The following is a 17,481-nucleotide window of genomic DNA, read 5'->3' on the forward strand; positions in this document are numbered from 1 at the left end:
TCAAAAATGGGGAACAACATCCAGGAAGTAGGGACACTGGAGGGCAGACCAGTCAACTGTGGCAGAGGAAGCTTACTATTTGGTGATTGGGATCAGAGGATCTTGGCCTTTGTGTGATCTTCTCTTGGCACAGACCCTCTGGAAAGCTACATGGTTACGACTAGGTGGAGGTTAAGCTCTGCTTGCAATCATGTACACATCACCCTTCATGTTTGGAGGTAATTTCTCTCATGGCTGTCGATATGTATATGTATATATGTATATGTATATATATATATATGTATATGTATATGTATATATGTATATGTATGTATATATATATATATATATATATATATATATATATATATATATATATATATATATATATATATATGTATATATATTTATTTTTTCTTTCCTTATTAAACTTGATTGGTAGGGTCTCCATTGACCGTTGTAGACCACAAACCAAAAAGTGGTAGAGTTGGGTTTATATCAACATGAGGTCTTGATGATGCTACTTGTTTTAAGAATTAATCACCAGGACAAATAAAAAATGGTTGTAAGGCTTGTACACAAAAAGACTTTGATGCCGAAGGACACCGTGACTGCAAGTGGGTTGAAGCAACACGATCTAGTGTTAGAAGTAAAGATGTAAGAGGTGACTTTTCTTGGGACAGAAATGAAATGTTTGAGAGGGAGGGCAAAGATGTTAATGTGAACACTGGAACATGACCTGTTAGTGGGATATCTGTAATAATTTTAATGGTGGTAACTTGTTCTGATCATTGTCAGTGAGTTACTAGATGGTGCTGTTTGTCATTTCTGATGGATGCCATTGCTGCTTGACCTTGCAGGATCACGGTTGCTCAGCAGTACCTTGAGTGGGAGACCATTGTCGAGCTGACTTAGATCCCCCATTGGACACATCCTGCGTAATGCAAATTGCATTGCAATATCAGGTACAGCCACATCCTCTGTGCCTTAACCTGTTCATTGCTGGGAGTATAACCAACTGGAGCAGGATTTCTTCTTTTATTTTCCATGTCTTCCAGCCACTTGTCAGAACTCGACGAGTTTCACGCGATCAACAGCAATGGCTGCACCACGTGAGCCTCAGTGTTGCACTGGTTAGTTTGCGAAGGTCTTTGGAGTGAAAACAACAATGCAGGAATAGACAAAGGATCCCTGCCATTACCATGGCTGGATTCCAACTTGAATGAAAATCTCCTTTCAGTGATTGCCTTGTATCAAATGTAGATCAACATTTGTCTTTTTCTCCTCTTGGCCCAGAACATTGTGTTCGGTATTAAAAAAAAAAAAAATTAAAAATTCCAACCCGAGTGGTGATGTTCACAATCCAATACGTGGACTCCAATTCGATGATATAATCGGCCTTGAATGTAGTTTCCATTTGCTCTGGCTCTGTGCCGATTAATGGGGCCTGCTTTTGTCACGGTGAAAAGTTCGTCTTGTGATGTGCATAGGCTGTTTCAATAATAAATTGGCTTTTGGTTGAGTGCCGCAGGAAGCAAGTTGTGACTGCTATTTCGAGCATTAACCCTTCTTCAGAGCAAAGAAAAAAGGAGGAGCAGATCCCTTGTTTAATTTGATGAAGGGTGGAACATCAACTTCACAAAGACGTGCAGTCCATTGAATCAAAGAAAGGCCAGGTCCTGAACATGAACTGAAGCTCCACATGCAAGAGCGAAGCAGTCTATCATGGACGGTTGGTCAGCGATATACTGACTAATGCAACTTGCCTACCCGAGAGGCATTCAAAAAGATTTTGCAGGAAAGTATTCGGCATCATTGAACTACGGTCTCTTTTTTTTTTTTTTTTTTTTCTTTTTTTAACCTTCCTTTTTTTTATCTTGCCAAAACGAAGTTTTTGCAAGATATGTTGGTCAGCTTGTATGTTTTTTTTTTTGTTTGTTTGTTTGTCTGTAATCATGTATAAAAAAAATTCTGCAGAGGCCAATAGAGGTCCCTTTCAGTGCACAAAATTTTGAAGGTCAAAGGTCAAGATCACTGGCGCAAATCAGGGGAGTCGACGAAACCCTTATTTTTTGAGTAATTTTGATCGGATCATCTTCAAATTTCATGGGAATATAGTTCATGGTCTGGCGCTCAGCTGATTAATTTTTGGTGGCGATTGGCCTTGACCTTCATGGTTAGCGCCTCAGGTCAAACATATTTGACCCCAAGGTCAAATTTTCAAGTTTTAGGAACCATATCGTGTAGTACCTCAAATTGAACACCTCGATGAGTGCTTTCTAGATATGTCAAGCTTGAGACATTATGATGTCATTTGGTGACGTTATAAGGCAAAAGCATATTTTTCATGGTTACTCTAAAACGATTCTCATCGGAATCTCTCGTAGGCAGATATTTCTCAAGGAGTCGCTCCTGGTGGGTAGCAGCTCTGTTCACCTCAGTGTGACCTCAAAGAAGTTACACGTAGTCACCTTTTGGCAAGATACGGGTCACCCTGCGGGTGACATTGGTTTATTTTATTTTTTTTCCTCAAACGTCATGGATGCCTTCTTACTGTAAGTTTGATTTGATGGTTGAGACCCAGCCACAAGGTTGTTGCACCTTTTTATTTTTTTTGATCTTGCTGAATTGTTCTTGAGATGTCATTTTTCTTCAATGAAAGTCCAAATGAATCCAGAGGCATGGTGCTTATCTAGGGTGAAGGTGCACCTTCAGATTTGGCAATGGCCAAATTGGTGGTTGACTTTAAAAAATATATATATTTAAAGTATGGACGCGTCTCAATTTTGGGTCAGCACAGCTGGCCGATGTGATCAACAAACTCACCCAGATGGAGGCGTCGATTGTGGAAGATTCTCCAAGACTACACTTGTGTACAAGGCCTGTTATGTCAATCTCTATTCTTGATGAAAGCTTTGCACAGCAAGGTCACCCACTCCCTCGGCAGGATAACTCCCCATCTCTCTCTCACCAACTTTGACAAATTAACTCGATGAGGAACTGCCAAGCAACTCAAATGTAGCTGTAGGAGCTATTGTTACACTTCTATTTTACTGGCATAAATTGTTTTAAGGACAAATGGATTGAGGCGCATGGAAGGCTGAGTTGATAAAGGCAACACTGGGGCACACAGTTGAACACAAGCAAAGGCATGAGCTAACATAAGAGAGTTGAGTTAGGTAGGGTTTAGTTCATGGGGGGGGGGGGGGTTGAGAAGATTGCAGGCATGGATGAGTTTGAGCAGTTGACGCAAGATGACGGGCACTACCTGCTTGAAGCCCTGGTGGAAGGACGTTGAGATAGACCCGTCTAAGAGTCCGGGTTATTGGTGGCCGTTAAAGATTCTTCAGTGTCTCTTCACAGAGCGGACTCGCCGGAACGATTCGGCCGTAATCTATTGGTTCCGCGAATGGCTAGAAAAACGTTTTTGCACTACCCAATTGCAAACTACATGGAAATGGTTATTTCCCATAGATTTTGATGCGTTGATTTCAAAAAATAACTTCCACAAGTGATATTACCTCATGCGGAGGAGTTATTCGATTTTGTATGTATGGGGGTGGGGGCTGACTGACTAATGAAGCGAATGCGTTTTTGGCCAAGAAGAAACGTATCTTTGCATTGACAGAGACATTTATTGCTGTCTGATATAAAAGTAATAACCGCAACAGAAGTATCACATTTAGTACCAAGAACATACAAATGCAATGAATAGCACAATCTCATGAGAATTTCAAACTAATCATCTTCCTCACTGTCCGACAGAGTATCGGCTCCATCAGGGTCATACTGTTCAGCCAAGTTTTCACACCGATGCTCTGACTCCAAACTACACGAAAGTTCAGAACATTCAAATCGTGCTGCTCGACACAGACGTTTTGTGTTAGTTACATCGGCTCTTTGTACAACGGCAGTGGATTAAATTGAGTATGTCTGGCGGTGCAGGGTTTTTCTGCATCCATAAAACGGCAAGTTTTCATGTCGTGCTATAGCGCCTTCCGATTGATGGCCGACTGGCAATTTGCATGGAGGGAGTGGTGAAAGATCGCATCTTTCGTAGGGGGTACACTTGTGATCATCATTATTAGGACAAACACAAAAACTTCTGTATCTTGCAGTGTCTATGGTTGTACATATGACATGTGAATGAAGTTTGAGGAATAAGTCATCTGACAAACTGGAGGACTGTCCTCTTTACTGAAGATCCTTTGGTAGTCTGATGATTTGGTGACAAGATCGAAAGGGTTTTTTTTTTTTTACTCTTTCCCTGAAATGCGCTGTGGTTCAGCCAGTATAAACGTGGAGCCCGATTCGAGCATCACACAGTTTCGCACTGAATGCTGATCGGATTGTTTTAATGTCCAGAATGCGTTCTGACCTCTTCATACCAGTGTGCAAGTGCAAAACCTCTACGCCAATCGCACCTCCAAGGGAGAGCAGCAGGATAGCTACATCGGTGTTGGAACTAATGATCAGCACCTTAGAATCTGGTTTTGTCCTACTTGTGTGATGAGTATGCAACAGAAGCCTTGTGTTTACTTCGTGGTCACAGGTGCTCAACTCGGCGACCAAATTCACCTGTGCGTTTGAGATCTTGAGACACTGCCCCGTGCGTCACAAGTCAATCCCGTTGGAAAGATCAGCACTCGGGCACTCTGTTCAAAGAAGAATTCATTCAACTGTTCCTTGTTCCTTCCATTCGCGAGGAATTTGGAGAGTTTCTCCGGTATTTTTTGGTCCGGGCCAAAAAATCTTCCTTATTTGAGACTTCGAAGATTGGCGTTCATGCTCTCTCTATTGAGTGCAGCTGCTTGTTGCATCATTGGTTGGGACGCGGCTATGCCGCTGATGCAGTGTCCCCCTTACCAGTACACTGGTGCTCATTTTGCCGACCTCGGAAGGATGACAGGCTGAGTCAACCTCCTGGTGTATTTTAATTCAGCGGCCAACGGGGCTTGAACTCAGGACCCTAGGATCCCAAGCCGCCACCCTAACCACTAAGCCAACACAAGGCTATGGTGTTCATGCTCATCTGCCTTTATACTCATCTTTGGATAGCGATCAAACACCCAGTCCAATCGTCCACACTTGTGCCGTTTTGCCAGGCCAACCAACTCAAATCCAACGACATTGGCCAATCTGCCCATGGTTTGGGGGAACTGAGTGACCAGTTTATGAATGAGTGTCATGCCATCAACCAGAACTATGTCATAAGGAACTATTTCATGCATCAATGGAGAAGTGCATTTGGCCTCAATGTGATGCATCAGCACACTCTTGTCTGCTTCAGCCAAAGTGCTATCATAGTATGCGAGGGCATAGGGAATAGGTCCGAGGGAATATTGTAACTAATCTGGCAGCCATTTGCACACAACAGCCAGAGTCCCCGCAGTTCAGTTATTTCGATAAGTATGTGTTTTTGCTAGGGTCCCGTCCTTGTGTCTAATGGGTAAATTTCATGTGTGCGCTGCGGGTTTCTTTTACAGTCAGGTTTTTTACATCTTGAAATTGCACAACACCAACAAAACCCTCGCTTCACTCCTCCCACTCTGCGAACAAGCGCTTCCCCCGCCCAGCTTTCACTCCACACCACGGCACCATAACCCACGTGGTCAAGGCTATGGACGTGGGCGGAGCCCCCTCGCCTCAGGGCTGACTCCGCCCCAGCCAGATGGAGTGTTCGCCTCGTCCAATGAGGGAGGACACCGATCAACCGACGCCCCCCCCCCGACCAATCCGGAGGGGAGTTACCTCAGAGCAGATTCCTTCCACCCGCCCGGGGGGGAAGCATAAGAAAGGTGGCGAGCTGTCGTCGGTCGTGGTCTGATCTGAGGTCTGCGGTCTTGGTCTGGTCTGCGGTCTTGGTCTGGTCTGCGGTCTTGGTCTGGTCTGAGGTCTTTTGGCGGTCTGCGGTTTTGGTCTGGTCTGAGGTCTTTTGGTGGTCTGCAGTCTTGGTCTGGTCTGAGGTCTTATGGCGGTCTGTGGTCTTTTTCGGGTTCCTCGTGGTGGTGGTGGTCGTGGCGGAGGTGTTCTGTGGTGCTCCTATCGTCGTTCGTGGCAGCCATGATCGGGGGCTCGTTGGATTTCGGGTTGTGGGTTCGAGTCCCACCTTGGTGGCTTGGAGTCGGTGAAACTGCACGAGGCGGTCGGGTACCCGGCCAGACCCTGTCCCCCCAGATGAACTATCCTCCTCAGCTGGAGGACCAAATAAAGACCCAGTGGGGTCCATTTATTTTGGATGTGTGTGTGTGTGTGTGTGTGTGTGTGTGTGTGTGTGTGTGTGTGTGTGTGTGTGTGTGTGTGTGTGTGTGTGTGTGTGTGTGTGTGTGTCTGTGGCCAGTTTCAGTGGAACTGTTTAAGTGATTCCATTGTACATTTTCCTGCATATTCGTGATTAAGTCTGCTCTGTCTCCCTTCCCGATTATTGTAAATAAACCCCTGTTAAATGTTCCAGTTCGCTGTGTGTTTTCTTTCATTGGCCTTGCATGGTTCGGGCTTGAGAAATAGGGAGGCCGTTTGTGCCGTAAATTGTTTATTTGGTCCGGCAGGCTTTGGTAATCCCCGCTCGGTTACGCCGGATCCAAGTCAGAACAGCGACTCGGTTCGGACAAAGTCAGCCAAGGGTGTGGCTTCCCCGGTAGTTCGACGGCGTGGGTACTTAGGTAAATTGGAATTAGACAATTAACCCTACCCCACGCCGTCAAAATATTGGCATCCACGTTCCACTAAGGGACCCGTGACCTTCGGAGTTATCCAAAGGTTACGACCTTCAATTCCGGTGTTCGGTGGGAGACGACTCAACTGCTCCTTCTGGCGGTCGTCCTCACCACCGAACCCTGCACCACAACAATATGACAGTATCTCTTTCAAGTTTCGTTGTTGACAAACAACCAGCAACCTCAGGTACAATTTCCAATCAGCTTTCACTACAAATTCCTGAGCTGCTTTCCGACTGGTAACTGCTTTAGATTGATTTGAGAACGTCTTTAATTTACCCAGTGTAATCGGGTGATGAAAATCCACCTTCGTCGAGTTTATCCTGTCTTCCATGAAGCTATGAAACTTTCTACCAATACCGCCACTTCCAAGCAGATAGTTTTGAACGTCGCAATTTGCCATGACGCTTGATGTGATATTAACCATATCATGTTGATCTCCTTCAAATGGATTGATCATCTCTTTGAGGCAACGAATGATGTTATTTACATCACGCTTGTCCCGTACTTTTTGTGTGGAGTCAAGATCTTTCCTGGCTCTGTGATGATTGATCAAACCTGATAGATCAGCAGTGCTGCAAGCATGCGAGGTGCTATCACTCTGAGACATTCATCTTTTAACAGCGTTAGGATTGAGGGTAATGCCAGTAAGTCCACCACTTGTCTTGGTGTCACGATTGAAAGTTTGCTCCATCACTTGATTGCATGGTGTTGAAGAAAAGCCATCGTGGTCTTGCTGCTGAATTGTCCAGTGACCAACTTTTACTTGCTGAAATATTTCTGGATAGCTGTCCTCCAGGTTGATCGTCTCGGCGAGATATGCTGATCCATATCGTGCGTAGTTTAGCCGATCAAACGAGAAAAATCAAGGCAACATCTCCACCCAGGATGCAATGTAGGCTTTCCAATCGGATTATCACGTGGCTCGAATGAATCTATTCACGATGTTCACCATTTCAATAGTTGACGATCAGAGCTGAAAGGTTGGACTTTCTTGACACCGGCGAGGCAGATAATTGTCGTATAGTTGCACAATGTCTTAAGTCATCACCGATTGCCATTTTCCTGAAGATATTGGAAGGGAATGTGTCTATCATGCTGGTTGTGTACCAAATTCTTCAGGGTCTGGAGGTGAAGCTGAAAAATACGACCGGGGGTCCTGAAGCTCGCATGAATCGGGAGCAACAGTCACTCAAACCTCCCACAGACCTCCTTAGACCCTGACATTTTTTAATGCGGTGAACAAACCAGTCCATCACGGGTGATGAAGGTTGTGGTCAAGTTTCGTCAAAATCATGTGTGGTTTTAGAGAAGAGAACTAAATCACAATAAACGAAAGCGAAACCGCAACTCCATTCCCAGACGGCGATCCACGATGCTGATTGGCTGAGAGTGACGTGACGTGACAATTATGTGACATGGTGACCGCATCGTGCCAAATTCAAACGGATCCAGAAATAAGGCTTTTAAAAAAGTTCCTGAGATGGGATCGTTCGTGTGGAAGTTGTTGTTTTTTTTTGAGGTGAAAATGACCAATTTAATGCTCCACATAAATTATATTTTAGTTTGCAAGTGGGAAGCATGTGATGAACGCTTTTGAAGGTATAGATTATGGCCAATTGACCAATTCTTTCCCTACCTGCTGTGAAGGCAACGGCAAACCACCCAGCACAATGCTTGCTAAGAGAGTGCTTCGGTAGCACGGATGCTGCATCAAGATTACGGTATGTTGAGTCCTTTGTTAGGTTTTATAAAAAATTTTTGTTATGTGCGTTGTAGTCCTATAAGAGCTCTATGTGGTTACTGCTGCTGTTTTGGTTCTTGTTGGGGGGTGAGGGGGTCGAATTTTGAAATGTGCACGCATTGGTTAGACAGCTGCCGAACCCCACACACACTTGGCGCTTCACTCCACCCACCGTGGCACCCAGACAAAATAGGGCCGCCATCTTGGTTTTTGTGGTAGGTCTAAGACATCAGTCCTGGAGGCCTCTGCTGATTATACACTGCCCGGGTTTGTTGTGCCAGATTTCCTTTGGCTTTGTGGTCGAGTGTTATGATGAGACCCCAAAAAAATTCAATCAATGTCGAAATGTTAGAGGTGGGGGGGATTGCATTCACATCTTACATCATGAAAACGATGGAAAATTGTCAAGTATGGTGCTGTATTGCATTTCTTCTCACTTTTCTCGTCTCATTCCGATAGGTGACATGAATGAAAGCAGTGAACAGATTGGGATGACGTGCCTGGTGGGGATGTTGTTCAGTGGAATGGATCGGGCTCGTAATTTCCACGCACCCCTATCATTATCCTGACGGTTCTACTCTCGTCACAATCTGAAGATACAGTGTGCCCTTCTTGTCTGATTTGTATTCATTCCTTTTGGGGTTATTGCCCTTTTCGATTGTTCCTTTCGGAGTTATGCCATTATGACGAGCATGTGAAGATCCACATTTGTCCATGGTATTTAACTCGTGCCAGATTATGCCGCCATCTCCTCGTGTGTGTTGATCTGCTGCCAAAACCATTTCCATAGACAGGGGCCGAGATGATGTCTCCTCCTGACATTGTTCATTCCCTGGAAAGAGACCCAGCTGTCCGTCAGATTCCTGATTGATATTGAACCAAACCATGAACACCTTCAGAGATTAATTGCATAATATGTTCTTCAACAGCAAGCATGAGGGAGAAAAAGAACAAAGAATCAGAAAAAAGAACAAAAAACAAAAAAAACCCCAGCCTTTTTGCAGCCATTTTTTCCCTGCTGAAGGCCCAGTCACACCTTGACGTTTTAGAATGCAATGGCAATGTATGTAAAACGCTGGCTTACGTTGAACTTTTGATGTTTTTTTTTTTTTTAAAGATTCGGACGTATGCATAACATATTAGTAACGGACACAGAACGTTTCGTTGTCTTATAGATAACTTGTACCAACGAATGCTTAGCCTGTTGTCGGCGTTCACAACCGATGCCCAACGATAGTCTAAATTATGCATAGCGCGTTGCACGCATCACCAACGATGACGTGACGTAGCCTATTAAAAGGCAGCCGCACAACGATTCAAATCATAACCGCCGGAGAAATGGAAGTGTCAACATCGCAGTCACACCTTGGCGATCTTGCCAGCGTATGCCGACCTCTGAAAAATGTGTCAAACGCTGGCGCATGTCGAATACGGTATGGGTAAGTTTGGTATACGTGAATAGAACGCTAAAGTACGCTATCATACGTCGTATTAAGTGGAGTACGTCTTGTAATTTTAAACGTGTTGAACATTTTACGACGTACTTGCCGTATGAATCGCACGTTCCGCATGCGATGGGAATAAGTTGTACGCAGTACGCACGATATGCGAACGTTGGCACGCGTCGACAAAAGTTACTTGTAAGGTACTCATAAGTCGAAACACGTCAAGGTAATAGTTAGAGTCAGTGTTCCAGACTCCCTGGTTTTTTTTTTCTTCGGTATGACGGTGTGGTTATGATTTAAATTGTTGAGCGGCAGCCTATTAATTATATTGTATTATAACCGCACTAGAAATTGAAATGTCAACATCACCGTTGTACCGAAGAAAAAAAAAAAACGGAGTCTGGAACACTGACGTTAACCATTACCTTGACGTGTTCCGACTTATGAGTACCTTACAAGTAACGTGTGTCAACGATCGCATATCGTGCGTACAACACGTTACTCATGGGTTAGAAATAAGTTTCGGGTGCGCTAAACATTACCTCGACGTGTTTCGACTTATGAGTAACAAGTAACGTGTGTCGACGTGAGTCGATGATCGCGTGACGTGCCTACAACTTATGACCAGCGTTATGCAGAACGTGTGAGTCGTACGCTGGCACAAGTCTTAAAATTTCAAGCATGGAAAATTTGAGGACAACTGCAAAGTACAACGTTTAAAGCCAGCGTACTACCACGTATGGCAGTGTTTTTCAGCATGCTCTCAATGTTATCAAAACTTACCCATAACGTATTTGACGTGTACCAGCGTTTTACACAAATTATCCAAAAATCGGCATAAGCTGGCTAAAACGTCAAGGTGTGACTGGGCCTTAAGCAGGGCTTAGTTTTTTGCAGGCTCAATGCAATCATGGTTGCCTTCTTGAGGCAATATATATATTTTTTTATGGCCAGATGCCCTTCCTGCCACCAACCCTGGTTCCCTCTTACGACACACAGGGATATGGTACACATATTCTAACTGGGGCATACACCGGGACCAGTACACTAGTACTCATTTTTGCCGACCTCGGAAGGATGACAGGCTGAGTCAACCCTCTGGTGTTAATTCAGTGGTAAACGTGGTTGGAACTCGGAACCATAGGATCCCAAGCCAGCTACCCTAACCACGAAGACAACACCACGCTTGGACAGAGGAGGTTTAAAAAAACAACAAAAAAAAACACCACGCGTTTCTGGGGTCGGGGTAAGACTTGTGCTCGTCCTGTGCAAACTTGGGAGCAATGGCATACAGGTAATAACACGTGGAAACAATATGTCAATTACCTTTATCGAATACCAATGGCATGAGTAAACTGGACATGTTGTTTTGGAAAGAAAAGTAAATGAATGATTTGAAATCCCCACCAAAGATGTAAAGTAATGAGACCGGTGCTGAAGAGTAAGCACATCATGGAGGGAGTCGATCGATTTGTCATGGAAGAAATTTCTCGCGATCGGGCTGACAGAATGACCTCAAGGTACGTGAACACATGCCTCTCGATGTGTCGAGCCTGGGTTCGAATCCAGGCCCAATTAAAAACTGTCATCCCATTGTTTCAGATCGGGTGATTCATCAATGTGTTGGTCTGGTCTGAGGTCTTTTTCGAGGTCTTTTGGCGGTCTGCGGTCTTGGTCTGCTCTGAGGTCTTTTGGCGGTCTGCGGTCTTTTGGCGGTCTGCGGTCTTGGTCTGGTCTGAGGTCTTTTTCAACCTGATTATACACCAGATGTGCCATCCCTCGGATGGATGTTAAACTGGGTATCCGTCTGCCGGTATTAGTTGCCCATGGTGTCCTTCATAAAGAGTCTGCGAGCTATTGCCGGCATTATCAACAAATTCCAAATTCCTGCACTAGATAGTCAAACGTCAGGGCTCAACACCCCCCTCCCCCCTTCCTCCCTTGTTTGTGAAATGCTTGGGCCTATAACCTGGTCAACCCCTCAATAATGTGGGAATAATCGTGGCTGTAATAAAGAGGAAGAATATCTCCTGAACCCCTCTTTTGCTTGATCTATTTCATAAGTGAAAAGCAGGGTTAAGCGATCAGTAATGTACGTGTGTCGTTCGTTGTACATCGTGTCCGCATTTTGTTAAGAGCGCACATCAAAACTGTTCAACGGAGGAAATTAAAACTTTACCACATGTTACATGACCGTGTGATGTAGCGGTTACTCTGGAGGTCAACATCGACCAAATTTCTGAAATATTCAATTTTCATCCGATTGGCTTGAAATTTGAAGAGGATTTTGTCATTAAATGAACGCGTCACGTGGTCTGGCAGCCGTGTTGGATCTAAGGGGGAAAAAATCTTCATGGGAGAAACTGCTTCACTGAACAATGCAAAATTTAGCTAATTGATCAATTACCCATGGGAAATATGGTTTGATAAAGGTGACGTCATGGGTCACGTGGTCTGGCAGCCATATTGGAGCAAAGGAGGAAAAAAAACAACCCCCCCCCAAAAAAAAACCTTAAAGTTGGCTCACACCAAGTCCTCAAGACTGTGTTGGGTATGGATTCTATGAATACCATCTAGTTTTAACAAGCTATAGGGTGTGGACTAGGGTGATCCTTATTCCTCAACTTCGGATTTTCTAAGCTCCAACCCCCGGGATTCATTGGAATAGTCGAGAAAACTCTCCTGGTGAACTTTTTTTTTCCAATCGTACAACATTTACCCCTCCCTCATCGACCTTGAAGTTTCACCCTGAAAAAAAAAATAGTTAGGGGGGCGGTGAGAAGAACGAGTAATACACATTACACAAACACACAGATCGACGTATCACATCAAAAGAGACGATTGGACATTACGTAGTCCTTAGGCTATTCTGGAAAAAAAAATAGTCGCCAGGTCTGGCATATTATGTAGGTTTGTACAGTATAAAAAATATTACACTGGGGAACCTTCTCAAAAAGTGTCCAAACTATGAGAAAAATGGCATTTTCCAAAATGGCCACCATCAATTTTCATGAAATTCATTTTCAAATTATCTCAACTTCTAAACCTGCTAGAAATAAAATTTGGGTATCGAAACTTAGGTTTTTGGTGTCAAGGAATCTAATTAACTACATATCAACTACATTTGTTTATGAAAAAAACCCCAAAATGGCCACCATTTTAGTGCCAAACACGCATATTTTGCCACATTTGTCGATCCAAAGCGATTTTTAAAGATAGTGTGTAAATATATTATTTTATATACTATTTATATATTTGCAGGTATGGTGAACATAAGATGGGATGAGTGTGTCTGCCATGGGTACAGTTCTGCACCAGGGAAGGAACTAACATTCACAGAAGGAGCCTGGACAAAACTATTATATGTGATTCTGCAAAGCGACGAAAAGACCATGTGTATGATCAACTACGTCCGTACATTGAAGGAACTCGTCCATTACCAGTCGAAGTATGCAGTATCATCCGTCACCAGCATTGCTACAAGTCCTACACATTAGAGAAGGGGATTTCAATAGTCGAAAGGAAAAGAGCTGCTGATGCGACTACCACAGATGATGGCCAAGGATGCTCGCCGCAAAAAAGACTCGTACGCTCTTCTGCACCCCATACAGACTTAGATAAATGCATTATTTGTCAACAACAATGTGTGAAAGACACACAAGATCGTCGCAAACTACACCCAGCAAAACCATTCATTCACACTTCAGACTACAGTAGAGAAGTTGAGAAAAGCTGCCCAAACAAAAGGAGACACGTGGATTCTGTATCAGCTAGGTGGTGGTGCATGTGGTGGCGATGATGCGATTGCTGGTGATGTTCTAAAACATGACTCCTGTTATAATAAGTACATCAAAGTTGTCAGAAGTCAAGTGACGAATCCGATGACAAGTGGTTCTGGTGCAGCAACTGAAGCATTTCATGACTGTTTCCTTGATACAGAAGAATGTAGTTGAAGATGTGGTCGTGTGGGAGATGGATACAGTGCGCAGTTTGTACGCTGCATCTCTCAATAAACACCAAGTTGATTCAGATCAACAACCAAACTTGATCAAACACGTTAAGGAAAAGCTAGTGAAGCACTTCAGAGACCAACTGGTTTTCCATAACCAGCCCCAGAAGAATGCGCCACAACTTCTCTTCAATTCTGGGCTTGATGTCGGAAAATTGGTGCACGATTTCCGAGCAGTGACAACGGTGTTACAAGAACAATTTGAGAAGGAAATCGCTTCATCAACAAGTGATGTCCCAACACACATGTACGATGCCTTCATGCTAGCTTTGCAAATTCATCGTGAACTAAAGAATGTGGCGAAAACAGAATGGCCACCAACACCAGACGACTGTACACGTGCCAAAGCAAAGTCCATGACGCCACATGTACTCTTTAATATGATATCCTGGATCTTGTCCGGTCATGGCGAATATACAGAAGAGTACACTGATGTTGATGAAACCCATGAGACGAAAGTCATGTCCATATGCCAGGACATTCTGTATGCTGCGAGGAATGGCCGTGTGCTAACTCCAAAACATGTGGCTCTCGCAATGGCAATCCGCAGAGTCACTGGTAGAACAGACCTTGAAGCTATGCTCAATGGCTATGGCCACACAGTTTCTTGGAGTCAACTGCAGGAGATCGAAACAGCTATTGGTGAACTTCGTCAGCATGATGGAGAAGAGAAACTACCTGCGAATATTGTAAAAAATGTTCCAGTGTCTTTTTGTATTTGACAACAATGACTTCAGTGAAGAGACACCGTCCGGTCACGGCACAACTCGGTGTACCAACGGAATCATTTGCAAGCCAGAGTTCTCACGGCCAAGTCTGAACCGAAGAGACAAGGTCAAAATAGCACAGGGGTTGAGAGGCCTACACGCATGAAAAAAACCAAGGTCCTTACCATTTGTTGAGAGGGCCCTACTTGATTACCCATGTGCACCTCGATGTGGGCCAGACCGTGTCGTTGATGCAGCTATCATTGTTACATCTGCCACCATGTCGCTTGACAGGACACATGACTTGGATATGGCATGGCTGTTAGCACGTCTTCAACCAGACTTGTCGACCCCTGACGAGATATATCATCAGGTAAATAACTAGATCATATATTTCAACATTGAAACAAAGTCCTCAATAATATCGTCTTAATAATGTACACTCGTTATGTCCATTGTATAACATAGCATCCCATATATGTAGATTTCCTGTGTTTCTGTTAAAAGGTAGTACCTGGCTGGAGCCACACCAACCAGATGTTACAGAGCAGTGATGATGTTTGTCTACCTCACAATGTTGGGTACATGCCGGTCATCAATGAGTCGCCCAATGACCTGGCCACTGTTCTGACAGTCCTCTCTAATGCCATGGACGTGGTTGACACAGTGGACTACAAGGATGAGACATCTACTGGGGACGGACAACCATCTGTGATTGTGACCGTTGACAGGCTGTGTATGCCAGAGCAGTAGAGGTAAGCAACCATCCACACCTGAAAGATGACCTTCACCGGATAGTTCTACGACTCTGAGCACTCCATATCGGTCTGAAACGCATGGATGTCATTGGCTGTCGCTATGGAAGTGCTGGACTGCGTGATATCCTTCTAGAATCTGGCGTTGTTGAAGGCAGCGTTGATCAAGTGCTGAGTGGAAGACACTACAATCGAGGCATCAAAGCATTGAAGACAGTGTATGAAGCTATGTGGCGTCTTCGATGGGAGGCCTATTTGAGGTGGCAGAATGACGAGGATTTACCAGAATCCCCTGAACTTCAGTTGTCGGTGTCACAGTTCCGGGCAGAACTGTCACTAGTATCGGTTGAGGATCTGATTTCATCGGCAGATGTCTCCAATCTGAAGGAAGAATTTGATCGCTTCACAGAGTCATGTGGTCCAAATGCCCAGTTCTGGTCCAAGTTCATTGACATGGTCGGACTTCTCCTGTACTTCCTTCGTTCAACCAGGACAGGCAACTGGCTTATGCATCTGGAATGCCTGCAAGAAATGTTGCCGTGGATGGTAGCCTATGACCGCACTAACTACAGCCGCTACCTGCCAGTGTACATACTGCAGATGAAATGCCTGCCAGAAACAGATCCAGATGGCTACGAAGAATTCCTAGCTGGAAACTTTGCAGTTCAGCGCAAAGAAGGCAATGCATTCAGCAGAATCGCCCATGACCAGACGATAGAAGTTACGATCAACAAAGACACAAAGACCAGTGAAGGTTTGATAGGAAAAACCCTATGTCACGAGAGCGTCAACCAATGGATATGGACTGCGGCTGACAAGGCACAGTTCTACTGATGTAGTAAGGATTTGAGTGGTATGAGTAGAGCTGGAGTTGAGACGCACAAAGATGGCTCAACAGCCCGAGTCAAGCATGATGAAGAGGTCGTACAAAAGGTGATGGCAACTGTTAAAAATCTAGTGGACCCCTTCACTCACCAGGAGGTGATCACCCATGTTGACTCGTGAAAACATGCAACACCTGGAATTGAGACGGATCTCCTGACTGCAGGACAATTGGGACTGAATGAAGTTCATACATTTGCTAATGATCGACTTAACCCAGATGGTGGTGTAGACTTCCACGATCCTCTGCCTAAGATAAAACTGAGAACATTTGCGTCATTCACTCAGAAAACTAAGAAGGTCACAAAGAAAGATTATCACCAAGAAACAACAGCCGTCTTCGCACAGCTGTATGATTGTGGACAGAGAGGTAAAGTGAACCGTGATGAATTGTTGTCATATGAACTGATGAGTGTTCCCAGATCTCTGGCAGACCCAGACGGTGTCAAGCTAAGTGCAGTAAAAGCAGATCTGCTGCACATACTGAGAGATGAAGCAGAAACTGTACCACTCCCTCTGCCACCCAACACAACACACATAGTCGACGCGATGGCTGTACTGCAGTCATTGGATCCAAAGAACACGTATGATCATCTGGCACTGCAGGTTTTTAAGTTGCTGCTTAAAGGAATGGGGAATGCAGCCATTGTTCATTGGGCTGTGGATACATATCCATTGGTCTCCATAAAGCATGCCGAGCATGCATCAAGAGATGACGTCGTAGGTGTACTCCACTACAGCATCAAGTCTGGGAACCAACCAGTCCCCAAGCAGTATAAGAAAGCTCTATGATGTGGACCCTACAAGGAGGAGCTCCTCACGTTCCTGCAGAAGACGTGGACAGATGATTGAGATGGTGAATTTGTTACACTGCTAACTAACAGAACAGTGTACGTTACATCGGGCAAGACATGCGTCCGCTTAGCCAGAACTGATGCACGATGTAATGCTCGCGTGCCACATGAAGAGGCCGACACCCGTCTTCTCCTGCATGCGAAACATGCCAGCTTAGAGAGCAATACACCAATCCTGATCAGGTCACCTGATACAGATGTCTTGGTGTTGTCGGTTTTCCTCTGTTCCAAAGAACAACTACCACTGCTCTTCAGAGTACAGAAAAACAAGGCGTGGTCGTACATCAATGTGATGAGTATTGCTGAAAATCTAGGTCCTGATGTATGTGCTGTTCTACCTGGAATGCATGCATTCAGTGGATGTGATTCCACAAGTAGATTCGCTGGACA

General features: G+C 44.5%; 1 protein-coding gene, 1 long non-coding RNA gene and 1 pseudogene across 3 annotated transcripts in view; 2 read left to right on the forward strand and 1 right to left on the reverse strand.

Moving 5' to 3' along the window:
- Window positions 1–17,481, reverse strand: part of LOC147018441 (membrane-associated guanylate kinase, WW and PDZ domain-containing protein 1-like) — a 324,904-nt gene that overhangs the window by 11,747 nt on the left and 295,676 nt on the right. Inside the window, exon 23 of one of the 2 annotated variants that reach the window (XM_085898078.1) lies at window positions 2,608–9,271. The exons of the other annotated variant lie outside the window; for it this stretch is intronic. The gene's annotated coding sequence lies outside the window, so the exon portion shown is untranslated. Of the gene's footprint in view, window positions 1–2,607; window positions 9,272–17,481 lie in introns of those variants that run through there. 2 annotated transcript variants of the gene reach the window in all.
- On the forward strand, window positions 396–9,020 carry LOC147018442 (uncharacterized). The gene is made up of 3 exons (XR_015062394.1): window positions 396–944; window positions 8,346–8,419; window positions 8,899–9,020. It is a non-coding gene; the product is annotated as an uncharacterized LOC147018442 (long non-coding RNA).
- On the forward strand, window positions 12,294–15,497 carry LOC147018443 (uncharacterized; annotated as a pseudogene).

This window comes from Eptatretus burgeri, chromosome 10, assembly GCF_056783735.1.
Source record: "Eptatretus burgeri isolate ZD-2024b chromosome 10, Ebu_testis_v1, whole genome shotgun sequence".
In the NCBI taxonomy this organism is placed as follows: domain Eukaryota; kingdom Metazoa; phylum Chordata; class Myxini; order Myxiniformes; family Myxinidae; genus Eptatretus; species Eptatretus burgeri.